Genomic DNA, 15,003 nt, shown 5'->3' with positions numbered 1-15,003 from the left:
CATCTATATCCAGGTAGCATCTTCTATCTTCATCCAGGCGGCATCTTCTATCTTCATCCCGGCAGAGCGGGTCCATCCTGAAGACATCCGGCATGAAGCATGGCGTCCCTTGCATTCCTATTGGCTGATTTCATTTTGGAAATTAAAATCAGCCAATAGGATGAGAGCTACTGAAATCCTATTGGCTGATCAAAACAGCCAATAAGATGAGAGCTTCTGAAAATCTATTGTCTGTTCAAATCAGTGGATCAGATAAGATAAGGGGATCTTTGGGAGTTAGTGATAAGATTTTTTTAAACTTTTTTGGGTGTTTTTTTATTATTTTAGTTTAGGGTTTGGGCTTTTCTTAAAAGACTTAAATGCCCTTTTCAGGGCAATGCAAAAGAACAAAATGCCTTTTTAAGGGCAATGTCCATACAAAATGCCCTTTTCAGGACAATGGGTAGCTTAGGTTTTTGTTAGAGTTAGGTTTTTTTTATTTTGGGGGGTTGGTTGGGTGGTGGGTTTTACTGTTTTTCTTTGTATTTTTTTTTTTACAGGTAAAAGAGCTGTTTAACTTAGGGCAATGTCCTACAAATGGCCCTTTTAAGGGCTAGTTGTAGTTTATTGTAGGGTAGATTTTTATTTTGGGTGGGCTTTTATATTTTTTATAGGGAATTTAGATTAGGTGTAATTCTTTTTTATTTTTGATAATAATCAGCTAGACTACGAGTATTGAGCACTATAGGGAAATTAACAACCCCCACAAAAGCAGTGGTATTTCACCTCCCTATAGCGCTGCTATTACAGGTTTTAAAAAACCCTGCTCTGCGGGCGGTATGGTTGCGTTGAGCTCCATACCTCACCCAAATACAAGCGCTGCTATGACATGCTCGTGCACGATTTCCACATAGACATCAATGGGGAGAGCTGGCAAAAAAAAAGCCTAATACCTGCAATCGCGGAAACAAATGCTCTGTAACGCAGCCCTATTGATGTCTATGGGGAAAGAAAAAGTTATGTTTAAATCTAACAACCTAACATAAAAAACACGTCTAAACACCCCTAATCTGCCCCGACATCGCCGCAACCCACATAATGTTATTAACCCCTAATCTGCCGCCCCCAACATCGCCGCCACCTAAATAATGTTATTAACCCCTAATCTGGTGCCCCTAACATCTCCTCCACCTACATTATAGTTATTAACCCCTAATCTGCTGCACCTAACATCGCCACCACCTACATTACAGTTATTAACCCCTAATCTTGCCACCCCCAACATCGCCGCCACCTACATAAATTTATTAACCCCTAATCTGCTGGCCCTAACATCACCGCCACCTACTTACACTTATTAATCCCTAATCTCCCGCCCCCAATGTCGCTGCCACTATACTAAAGTTATTAACCCCTAAAACTCTGGCCTCCCACATCACTTATACTACATAAATATATTAACCCCTAAACCTAACCCTAACACCCCCTAACGTAAATATAAATAAAATAAATCTAAATAAACCTTACAATTATTGCCAAAATAATTCCTATTTAAAACTAAATACATACCTATAAAATAAAACCTAAGCTAGCTACAAAATAACTAATAGTTATAATATTGTAGCTATCTTAGGTTTTATTTTTATTTTACAGGTAAGTTTGTATTTATTTTAACTATGTAGTTATTAACTATTTACTAGCTACCTAGTTAAAATAACTACAAAGTTACCTGTAAAATAAAACCTAACCTGCCTTACACTAAAACCTAACATTACAATAAAATACATTAAATTAATAAAATAAGATAGATAGAAGATGCCGTCTGGATGAAAACTTCTGCCCGCTTGGATGAAGACTTTTGCCTGCTTGTTGAAGACTTCTGCCACCTGGATGAGGATGGATGTCTGGTCTTCGAAAACTGTAAGTGGATTGTCAGGGGTTAGTGTTAGTTTTTTTAAGTGTTTATTGGGTGGGTTATATTTTTAGCTTAGGGTTTGGGGACCGTAAAAGAGCTAAATGCCCTTTTAAGGGCAATGCCCATCCAAATGCCCTTTTCAGGGCAATGGTTATCTTAGGTTTATTTAGATAGAATTTTATTTGGGGGGTTTGGTTGTGTGGGTGGTGGGTTTTACTGTTGGGGGGTGTTTGTATTTTTTTTTACAGGTAAAAGAGCTGATTTCTTTGGGACAATGCCCCACAAAAGGCCCTTTTAAGGACCATTGGCAGTTTAGTGTAGGCTAGGGTTTTTTTTTATTTTCTTTGTGGGGGGGGGGGGGGGCTTTTTATTTTGATAGGGCTATGAGATTAGGAGTAATTCGTTTTTTATTTTTGATCATTTTAATTTTTATTTTGTGCAATTTAGTGTTTATTTTTTTTGTAATTTAGATAATTGTATTTTATTAATTTAATTCAATGTATTTTATTTTATTGTAACCTTAGGTTTTAGTGTAAAGCAGGTTAGGTTTTATTTTACAGGTAACTTTGTACTTATTTTGACTAGGTAGCTAGTAAATAGTTGATAACTATTTACTAACTAGTCTACCTAGTTAAAATAAATACAAACTTACCCGTGAAATAAAAATAAAACCTAAGATAGCTACAATATTATAACTATTAGTTATTTTGTAGCTAGCTTAGGTTTTATTTTATAGGTAAGTATGTATTTAGTTTTAAAAAGTAATTATTTTGGTAATAATTGTAAGGTTTATTTAAATTTATTTTAATTATATTTAAGTTAGGGGTGTTAGGGTTAGGGTTAGATTTAGGCTTAGGGTTACATTAGGGTTAGTTTTATGGGTTAATATATTTATGTAGTGATGTGGGAGGCCAGAGGTTTAGGGGTTAATAGTTTAATTTAGTATATTTCATTGTGGGGGGCTTGCGGTTTAGTGTTTAATACAGGGAGTGCAGAATTATTAGGCAAGTTGTATTTTTGAGGATTAATTTTATTATTGAACAACAACCATGTTCTTAATGAACCCAAAAAACTCATTAATATCAAAGCTGAATATTTTTGGAAGTAGTTTTTAGTTTGTTTTTAGTTTTAGCTATTTTAGGGGGATATCTGTGTGTGCAGGTGACTATTACTGTGCATAATTATTAGGCAACTTAATAAAAAACAAATATATACCCATTTCAATTATTTATTTTTACCAGTGAAACCAATATAACATCTCAACATTCACAAATATACATTTCTGACATTCAAAAACAAAACAAAAACAAATCAGTGACCAATATAGCCACCTTTCTTTGCAAGGACACTCAAAAGCCTGCCATCCATGGATTCTGTCAGTGTTTTGATCTGTTCACCATCAACATTGCGTGCAGCAGCAACCACAGCCTCCCAGACACTGTTCAGAGAGGTGTACTGTTTTCCCTCCTTGTAAATCTCACATTTGATGATGGACCACAGGTTCTCAATGGGGTTCAGATCAGGTGAACAAGGAGGCCATGCCATTAGATTTTCTTCTTTTATACCCTTTCTTGCCAGCCACGCTGTGGAGTACTTGGACGCGTGTGATGGAGCATTGTCCTACATGAAAATCATGTTTTTCTTGAAGGATGCAGACTTCTTCCTGTACCACTGCTTGAAGAAGGTGTCTTCCAGAAACTGGCAGTAGGACTGGGAGTTGAGCTTGACTCCATCCTCAACCCGAAAAGGCCCCACAAGCTCATCTTTGATGATACCAGCCCAAACCAGTACTCCCCCTCCACCTTGCTGGCGTCTGAGTCGGACTGGAGCTCTCTGCCCTTTACCAATCCAGCCACGGGCCCATCCATCTGGCCCATCAAGACTCACTCTCATTTCATCAGTCCATAAAACCTTAGAAAAATCAGTCTTGAGATATTTCTTGGCCGAGTCTTGACGTTTCAGCTTGTGTGTCTTGTTCAGTGGTGGTCGTCTTTCAGCCTTTCTTACCTTGGCCATGTCTCTGAGTATTGCACACCTTGTGCTTTTGGGCACTCCAGTGATGTTGCAGCTCTGAAATATGGCCAAACTGGTGGCAAGTGGCATCTTGGCAGCTGCACACTTGACTTTTCTCAGTTCATGGGCAGTTATTTTGCGCCTTGGTTTTTCCACACGTTTCTTGCGACCCTGTTGACTATTTTGAATGAAGCACTTGATTGTTCAGAGATCACGCTTCAGAAGCTTTGCAATTTTAAGAGTGCTGCATCCCTCTGCAAGATATCTCACTATTTTTGACTTTTCTGAGCCTGTCAAGTCCTTCTTTTGACCCATTTTGCCAAAGGAAAGGAAGTTGCCTAATAATTATGCACACCTGATATAGGGTGTTGATGTCATTAGACCACACCCCTTCTCATTACAGAGATGCACATCACCTAATATGCTTAATTGGTAGTAGGCTTTTGAGCCTATACAGCTTGGAGTAAGACAACATGCATAAAGAGGATGATGTGGTCAAAATACTCATTTGTCTAATAATTCTGCACTCCCTGTAGGTTTAATATAGCAGCGGTGTGGGCAGACGGAAGATTAGGGGTTAATAATCTTTAAATAGTGTTTGCTATGTGGGAGGGTGGCGGTTTAGGGGTTAATAGGTTTATTATAGTGGGAACGATGTCAGGGAGCGGCGGAATAGGGGTTAATAAATTTTAACAGTGGCAGCGATGTCCGGAGTGGCAGATTAGGGGTTAATAAATTTATTATAGTGTTTGTGATGCGGTTGGGCCTCGGTTTAAGGGTTAATAGGTAGTTTATGGGAGTTAGTGTACTTTTTAACACTTTAGTTATGAGTTTTATGGTACAGCTTTGTAACATAAAACTCATAACTACTGACTTTAGATGGTGGTACAGATGTTGTCAGTATAGGGTGTACCGCTCACTTTTTGGCCTCCCAGGCAAACTCGTAATACCGACGTAATGGAAGTCCCATTAAAAAAGGACTTTTTTAAAAGTGCGGTACTGACGTTGTGTGACGAACAAAAAGGTGTGCGGCACAGCTATACCTACAAGACTTGTAATAGCGGCGTTATGTAAAAAGCATACCGATGCTTTTTTATTCATAACGCTAAATTCGTAATCTAACTGAATGTTTATTTATCGTAATTTTGTGTTTTTTATTTTTTGTAATTAGATACTTTGTAATTTTTATAGTAGTGTTAGGATTTTTTAAATATATATTTTAGTATTCTTTAATTGGTAGTTAGTTTAATTTTAGTTTCATAGTTATATTAGTTTAATTGTTAGTTTAAACTTAGTTTTTTTTAATTTGACAGCTAAGTTTTAATTTTATTTAAGATAGGGAAATTGTAATTTTAATATAAAGTTAGGGGGGCGTTAGGTTTAGGGGTTACTAGTTTAAATTAGTTTATTGCGATGTGGGGGCTTTCGGTTTAGGGGTTAATAGTTTAATTTAATATATTTAGTTGTGGGGGGCTTGTAGTTTAGGGGTTAATAACTTTATTATAGTGGTGACGATGTCGGGGAGCGGCAGAATATGGGTTAATAAATTTTATTTGTGGTGGCATTGTTGGGAGTAGCAGATTAGAGGTTAATAACTTTAATATAGTATTTGCGATGCGGGAGGGCCTCGGTTTAGGGGTTAATAGGTAGTTTAAGGGTGTTAGTGTACTTTGTAACACTTTAGTTATGAGTTTTATGTAACAGTTTTGTGGCGTAAAACTCATAACTACTGCTCTCAGATGGCGGTACAGATCTTACACGAACGCACAGCTCGTAATCTACCTGTTTGTGTGCTCATGGATAAATAACTAGATAAAAGACAGGGAGCAATGTGTTGTGGTAAATTGATCATACTCAGATCCAGGGCAGTTTCTAGTCAATCTGGCGCCCAGTTCCAAATTTTAAAATGTGCCCCCCCCATCAAATTCTAAACTCTACAATCTGATAAATTTATAAACTAAACAATGATGCGCAATAGCAAAAATAGCAATAATTTAATTTTCAGACTCTATTAGGCACCTCTGTCCGGGTTACTTACCCTTCCTTGTTTCTTGGAGTGTGGGCCTGTTTCTGGGGGGTTTTTGCAGTTTTTCTGACACTGTGCATTCCTTCCACATGCCCTCTTATGGACAAACTTGTTAACATTATCACTCTGCACCTACTAGCAACTTCTGGCAGCTTCCTGTCTCTCTGTGATGATGTAACGCCAGTTTACTATATAACCATTACCCAGTCCTCTTTGTCTCTGCCCTTGCGTGAGTCTAGATCTACCAAGTGCACTCCTCTATTTTGTTCCTGTTCTCCATGTATGATTCTGGCTTTGACTGACTGTTTTCCAGGTTCCTGGCTCTGGCTATTGTTCCTGTAGTTCCTGTTTTCTATGTTCCCTGACCTGGCTCGGCTGACTACCCATTGTGGCATCTGTTCCTTGGCTTGGTACTGACTTCGTCCTGGAAGTTCCAATTGCTGTTTTTTGTTATTTTATTTATTTTATAACCTGCGCTTTCTGTTTGGTTTCTTGGTTTCCTTACAACCTCCTCATCATTCAAACCAGGGCCGGTGCAACAATTTTCAGAGCTCCAGGCAAAAATATCCTACTGAATGGAATGTCTTTTTGGTAGGAGTAATCAATCGCAAACAGTTTTGCACAACACGTAGAAGGAACTCTAGAGTTATATATACTGTTAAAAGCAGATGGTACCTTAAGGAAAAGACCCTATACATGGCTATTGTGTGTGAGTGTATGCACAGTATATGTATATTATATATATATACAGGCATACCTTATTTTTTTGTGCTTCGCAGATATTGCTCTTTTAACAAATTGAAGGTTTATGACAACCCTGTGTTGAGCAACTCTATCGGCACTATTTTTCCAGCATATATACCCATAAATACCCATATATACACACAACTATATATACACACCATCAGCAAAAAGATTATAACTCACTAAAGACTCAGGTGACGGTTAGCATTTTTTAGCAATAAAGTATTTTTTAATTAAAGAATTACATTGTTTGTTTGTTTTTAGACATAATGCTATTTCACACACTTAATAGACTACAGCATAGTATAAATATATCTTTTATATGTACTGAGAAACAAAAAAATTGTGCGTCTCACTTTATTGCTATGTTCACTTTATTACGGTGGTCTGGAACTAAACCTGCAATATATCCGAGGTACACCTATGTATGCATACACCTGTGTATATTAAAACACAGCGGTCCCCTAATAGAGTAAGTGCATTAATTTCAACACAAACAAAAAAACACTACTGGAAAGCTGTTTCGTTCTTATTAGGCAAAATCAAAATTTATTTATATTATGGTCGAGATAAAAGCATGAGATTAAAATCCTCTATTTCATAAAAGTAAATCAATAGAAATCATTGCATAGGCAATTATCACATCTAGGTAAGAATCCCTGCTTGCCTTTATCCGGTAAAACTCCAAGTACTCTGTTACCAATGCACCAGAGGATTCTAATAATAGAGTTCTATTAAGAACAAAACAGCTGTCCAGTAGTGTTTTTTTTTAATTTTATTTACTGCACTTACTCCATTAGGGGACCACTGTGTTTTAACGCAGTATAAGAAGTAAAAATCCTAATATGTTGCATATTTAATTTGCATATCTTAGCCAGATTCATATGGTGCATTGGTAACAGTGTACTTGCAATTTTATTGGGTAAAGGCAAGAGGGTATACTTGTCTAGATGTGCTAATTGCCTATGCAATAATTTCTATTGATGTACTTTTATGAAATGGAGGATTTTAATCTCATGCTTTTATCTCCACAATAATTTAAATATATTTTGATTTTGCCCTTGAATGAGCTTTACCTAGCAGCAATCAAAAACCTATCTACTGATGAAGAGTTCTAATAACAACGAAACAGCTGTCCAGAAGTGTTTTGGTTTTTTTTAAATTGCTGAATTTACTCCATTAGTGTTTTAACACAGTATCAGAAGCAAAAAGCCTGATATGTTGCATATCTAATTTGCATACCTTACCCAGAATCCTCTGGTGCATTGGTAACAGTGTACTTGGAGTTTTGCTGGGTAAAGGCAAGCGAGGATTCGCGCCTAGATGTGCTAATTAGGAGAACGAAAAAAACTGGCAAACCCCCAGGCACTTATCAATAAAGTTTTATTTGTGGAGACATAAAAAGTTCAAAAGTAAATGACACATGTGATTCTTACGCGTTTCTGCAGTATCAGCCTTAATCATAGACAGATAAGCTAATTGCCTATGCAAAAATTTCTATTAATTTGCTTTTATAAAATGTAGGATTTTAATCTCATGATTTTATCTCCACTGTAATTTAAAATTAAAATTTATTTTTTAATTTAGACAGAGCATACTATGGTAAAAAAAGTTTCCAATTTACTTCTATTTTAAAATTAGGTTTGTATTTGTGGTATTTATTGTTGAAGAGATACCTAGTTAGGCATCTGGAGAACTACACGGCAGGAAATAGTGCTGCCATCTATTGCTTCTTGCAAAACTGCTCCCATATAGTGCTCCAGAAATGAGCTGGCTCCTAAGCATATGTCCCTGCCTTTCAACAAAATATACCAAAAGAATGAAGAAAATTTGATAATAGCAGTAATTAGAAAGTTATTTAAAATTGCATGCTCTGGGGCATATTTATCAAGGTCTGGCTGACCTGACAAGACACTGCAGATCAGGTCCGCCAGACCTCGCTGAATATGGCGAGCAATACGCTTGCCGTATTCAGCATTGCACCAGCAGCTCACAAGAGCTGCTGGTGCAATGCCGCCCCCTACAGACTCGTGGCCAATGGGCCGCCAGCAGGGGGGTGTCAATCAACCCGATCGTACTCGATCGGGTTGTATTGTAGCGATGTCTGTCCGTCTGCTCAGAGCAGACGGACAGGTTATGGAGCAGCGGTCTTTGTGACCGCTGCTTCATAACTGCTGTTTCTGGCGAGCCTGCAGGCTCGCCAGAAACACGGGGCATCAAACTCCATACGGAGCTTGTTAAATAAAGCCCTCTGTCTGAATCATGAAAGAAAAATTTAGAGCTTCATATCCCTTTAACCGCTTAGCAACAGGTTCTAACTTCATGTGGGAGATTTTATGTACTCAGTATCTCACGCAACAATAGATGTCAATATAAGGATGCCCCACTAACGATACTGTGAAAAATAATGCTTGTTGAATTTTGAACATGATCTTGACCTTCAACACTTATGACCACTTATGAATCTATCCTATTGTGCTCTTTTATTTGCAAAAAAATAACGACAGCAATATTTATAACCTGCTAAATCACATATCCAGATTATTCAAATACAAATGTAAATATTCAAACTAGGCTCATAGTGCTTTGTATTTGCTTCTTTTTAATTGGCATTGTATCTTTGTAAGTGTATTTAATCCCTCAGAACTCAATTGTGTTTTATACATGTTTACTACTTATTCACAGATATATTCATGTGAATTCCAGGTAAGCCCAATTCATATCGGGAAGTTTCCCACTGTTTAATAAGGATAAAAAAAATTACAAAAAACTTTTAGACCAGATTGAAAGAGAATGAGAATAAAAGAGAAAAAATATCACAGAGAAAAGAAAAAAAAAAGTTTTCAAGGTTTTTTTTTTAGTTAAAAATATATGCACATTCTCTATTGAAGATTTTCTATAATATTGACACAATGCAGGATGTGATTTTCTCATAAAGAAATCTAGCAGCATTTGCAGTTTCCTATAATGTTATTGTCAGAACTGGTTACCAAAGGTTTTTTCAACAGTAAGTTTTAAATCCTTAAATGCTGTTTATTATTCCTGGCATGACCCTGCTTATTGTAGTTTAAATTCAAAAGCTGCTGAGGCATTGTTTTCGGTTCAGAGTCAATGGAATTGAATTCTATTTTAACTCTATTGCTGCCACACAGAGGAGAACAGAACCTATACATTGATTTGCCAACACTACAAGCATTAAATGGGTTTACATGGTTATTTTTCTTTCTTTTTTTAACGAGTAAAAGACAAATAGAACCGCAATTTAACTTTAGCTCTTCAGAGGAACATTAATAAGCAATATGTTGGCCAAACTTGTGAAATTTTATGTGTAAGATATAATCAAAGTGATTCATGAAATAAAAAGTTCAGCTTGTTAAAGGGACACAAAACCCAATTTTTTTCTTTAATGATTCTGATAGAGCATGCCATTTTAAGCAGCTTAATAATTTACTCCTATTATCAATTGTTCTTTGTTCTCTTGCTATCTTTATTTAAAAAGCAGGAATGTAAAGCTTAAGAGCTGGTCCATGTTTGGTTCAGAACCTGGGTTATGCTTGCTTATTGGTTTTCTAAATGCAGCCACCAATAAGCAAGCGCTATCCAGGGTTCTGAACCTAAAATCGTCTGGCTCCTGAGCTTTAAATTCCTGCTTTTTAAATAAAGATAGCCAGAGTACAAATAAATATTGATAATAGGAGTAAATGAGAAAGTTGCTTAAAATTGCATGCTCTATCTGAATCATGAATGGGAAAAGAATAAATTTAGTATCCCTAAATACTGGGGTCTGTCACATATCCCTTTAAGGACTAAGGTTGTTTTAGTAAAATATTGTTTCAGTGAATCACAATATCTGCTCAAATGTAAAATTCACCAAACAGAATAAAAAACAGTGTTTACCCTGCAATGGATGTCAAGATAACATTTGGATAATGACCTATTAGACCTGTTAGGTATCAACACTAACTATAGCATAGCAGATCTCATTATCGTTCTTTATTTTCTAAATGCAGCCCAGCTTGAATTATGGTAGATAATGTTCTCTTCTTACTAAAGGAAGGCTGACAGCTGGAGTGACCTTTCTCCATAAACATATGCAATCTAATCAGTGTGCTATAATATACATTTTTTCTTTAAAGTATTTATTTAAATGAAAACCATATTGTCCTTCTTGTGTTGTGTAAGACTTCATCTCTAAAGTGTATCTCTACACTATTTACTGTCAAACTGATTGCAACATGTTATAAAATTAAGTCATGTAATTTTCTGGCAGTGAAGTCAAACACGTAGACAGAGTAAATGCAATGTTTTTTTCTCACAATGCAACGTACCTTTGTTAAATGGTGTTAAGGGCAGAGAGCTGTTTCTTGCAAGTCACTTAGGTTAATGTTGTGTTAGACTCAGTGAAGTCCTTGAAACATATCTGTGTACTACTCCAATACAGAAAAATATAATACAATTTGGCATCATGAGCTAAGATTTAAAAGAAAAATACAAATTTTGTAGAAAATATTATAAAATTGTAACCAATATTTTTAATGATTTTTAAATTGTTATATTGTTTTTTGATCTGTCATCGTATCTTTTACGCAAATATGAAATCAGCAGACACAAAATTCATAACATTTTTGCTAAACATCTTAGCAATTATTGAACAGATTTACCTGCTTGAATCTCAAGGCACTAAAAGCCTTTTTGGTGATATTTTGATGCTAAATTGAAGGCAAGAGTTTGCTGTAGATAATATCACTAAATTCTGATTGCCCCCTAGTTAATAAAAAAAAATAGTTAAGCATCTGAAAAATTACATGATGGCTTTATGTTAGGGTTTGAAGTGGTTGCCAAATACCAGATTTCAGTAAAATTGCTTGATGCAATCATGAGTTATAAGCATTTGAATACAGTTTAAAATGAATAAAAATGACAGCACTGTGTAAGTCAATGTATTCAAAGAAAGTACAAATCCTTTTGCACGAAAGTAACAAAAGTGATGTACTTGCTAATACTAAACTAATAGTGGATGCAATTGCAAACTTTCAGGACACTGAGGAGCCATAGTTTGGCATAAGGAAGCGTGTAATCACACTTACTACTCTACTGATACATTATTCTTAATACATAAGAACACATTAGGGGGTATATTTATTAATGTGCGAGTGGACATGATACGATGTAGCGCATCATATCCGCCGCACATCGATAAATGCTGCACCAGCAGTTCTTGTGAACTGCTTGTGCAATGCCGTCCCCTGCAGATTCGCAAACAATCGGCCGCTAGCAGGGGGTGTCAATCAACCCGATCGTATTAGATCGGGTTGATTTCTGTCCGCGGCCTCAGAGCAGTTGGACAAGTTATGGAGCAGCGGTCTTTAGACCACTGCTTCATAACTTTTGTTTCTGGCGAGCCTTCAGGGAACAACGGGCATCAAGCTCCATACAGAGTTTGATAAATCGGCCCCTAAAAGTTCACAATATTACACTTCATATATATAAATCGCCATAGAACAAGCCACTGAGCTGTTGTTCGTTCCTGGTAGAGCGCTTCTCTCTTTGTATGCAAATTATTATGACCCTGGGGAAGTCTCCCTATGGGTGATGGGGGAAACCAGACGTGGACTCCTTGCCCAGTGTGCTTAGAGGAATGTGGCTGCACCTCACTGACGAGGCCCATAGGAGGCCAAAACGATCGTCTGGGGTTGTCATGTTCCTTGTTCAGAGGAGAATTGCCTGGTATTTCGGGGCTGGACTGACCTTACTTGGCAGGATCAGACTGATATACTTCAGGAAAGTTTTCTTCTGTGAAAAGCACACTGGTCTAAAAGAGGCTGCCTACGGGTGGTAAATCGCCATAGAACAAGCCACTGAGCTGTTGTTCGTTCCTGGTAGAGCGCTTCTCTCTTTGTATGCAAATTATTATGACCCTGGGGAAGTCTCCCTATGGGTGATGGGGGAAACCAGACGTGGACTCCTTGCCCAGTGTGCTTAGAGGAATGTGGCTGCACCTCACTGACGAGGCCCATAGGAGGCCGAAACGATCATCTGGGGTTGTCATGTTCCTTGTTCAGAGGAGAATTGCCTGGTATTTCGGGGCTGGACTGACCTTACTTGGCAGGATCAGACTGATATACTTCAGGAAAGTTTTCTTCTGTGAAAAGCACACTGGTCTAAAAGAGGCTGCCTACGGGTGGTAAATCGCCATAGAACAAGCCACTGAGCTGTTGTTCGTTCCTGGTAGAGCGCTTCTCTCTTTGTATGCAATATATATATATATATATATATATATATATAAAAGCCAACAACAGAGAGGGTTGGCGCACATCTAAATACTTGAATCCACATGTTTATAACATTTACAAGCAAAATTATATTTATGCTGCAAGACTTTAAGCCTATATATCTTTAAATAAAGTTGGGATCTTAGTCACACAATATGGCCATATTCTGCTAAGCCAGTCTACCATTTACAGGGTGTCCCAAATCAGACTGGTCCTAACACTAGACTGTTTAGCTTTGCTGGGCTGAGACATTCAATTCTAATATTAAATACAGAATTCCAACATTGCAGTGCTATGCCTCAAATCATGACTGCACAGAATGAAACTCCCTAGCTGAGTATATATATATATATATATATATATATATATATATATATATATATATATATATATATCAAGATCACATAATATGGAATACACCTGGGCTCCTGGGCTGGGTGGTGTGCATTAACCAAAGGGATTTGGTCAACTCCCTATTATAGAAGCAAACACAAGGGGGAGTTGGTTAAGCACACCACAAAAAAAAAAAAAAAAAAAACATTTTTAAGTTTTTAAAATACTAGCACACATATTGTGGGAGTGCTGCCAAAAAGACCAAAACAATAACAAAACAACAGAGAGGGTTGGCATACATCTAAATACTTGAATCCACATGTTTATAACATTTACAAGCAAAATTATATTTATGCTGCAAGACTTTAAGCCTATATATCTTTAAATAAAGTTGGGATCTTAGTCACACAATATGGCCATATTCTGCTAAGCCAGTCTACCACTTGCAAGGTGTCCCAAATCAGACTGGTCCTAACACTAGACTGTTTAGCTTTGCTGGGCTGAGTCATTCGATTCTAATATTAAATACAGAATTCTAACATTGCAGTGCTATGCCTCAAATCATGACTGCACAGAATGAAACTCCCTAGCTTTATATGTATATATATACCATAGTCACATTATACTAGTCAGTTTACCTTTGCTGGGCTGAGTCATTCGATTCTAATATTAAATACAGAATTCCAACATTGCAGTGCTATGCCTATATATATAGTAGGTAGGAACCGGATCCAACGGACGGTCTCCGTTGTGTAGCAAGATCCAAGAACAGCCGGCACACAGGAATTTCAATCAGCAATCCGATTTAATAAACACAAAAGCAACCAGACGTTTCGGCTCTACCGCAAGCCTTTTTCAATGGTATTCAGACCGGACATATTGTAAAAATAATAATAATAATAATAATAAAAATAAAGTAATTAAGTTATGTCATTGTATATGCCAATTGTATATGCCCATGTGTATATTTTGGGAAAGCCAAGGTTCAAAAATTTTTATATTTTAGTGTTAAATAGTTTGCATTAAAAAATAGTAAAGTAAAAGAGGTTAAATTGAAACTAGCAGGAGGAACGTAACTGATACTGCTGTATTAATGCTCACTGGTCCACAGCATTATAAGGAAACAAACCACCCGCAACATCCATTTTTCAGAAGGCAAACAAAAAAGTAACAAATTCTTTTAGCATTATAAATGGCACAGAAATTTAGAATTTATAATCTGTACTTTCCTTACCTTTTATTTACATCATATAAATAGTGATGTCACGAATAGTTCGCCGGTGAATAGTTCCCGGCGAACATAGCTTGTTCGTGTGTTCGCCGCGGCGGGCGAACATATGTGATGATCGGTCTGCCCCCTATTTGTCATCATTGAGTAAACTTTGACCCTGTACCTCACAGTCAGAATACACATTACAGCCAATCAGCGGCAGACACTCCCTCACAGACCCTCCTACCTCCTGGACAGCATCCATTTTAGATTCATTTGGAAGCTGCATTCTTAGTGAGAGGAGGGACAGTGTAGCTGCTGCTGATTTAATAGGGAAATCGATAGCTAGGCTAGTGTATTCAGTTTCCATATGATCTCATCTGATCTCTGCTGTAAGGACAGCACACCAAAAAGCCCTTTTTAGGGCTAGAACATCAGTCTGCTTTTTTTTCTTCCCCTGTGTAATCTAATTGCAGTTGCCTGCCTGCCTGCCAGCGTGTGTGTCAGGTTA

Source organism: Bombina bombina, chromosome 5 (genome assembly GCF_027579735.1).
Source record: "Bombina bombina isolate aBomBom1 chromosome 5, aBomBom1.pri, whole genome shotgun sequence".
NCBI classification, from domain to species: domain Eukaryota; kingdom Metazoa; phylum Chordata; class Amphibia; order Anura; family Bombinatoridae; genus Bombina; species Bombina bombina.
The sequence above is the reverse complement of the archived record's forward strand: the minus strand, read 5'-3'. Positions refer to the sequence as shown.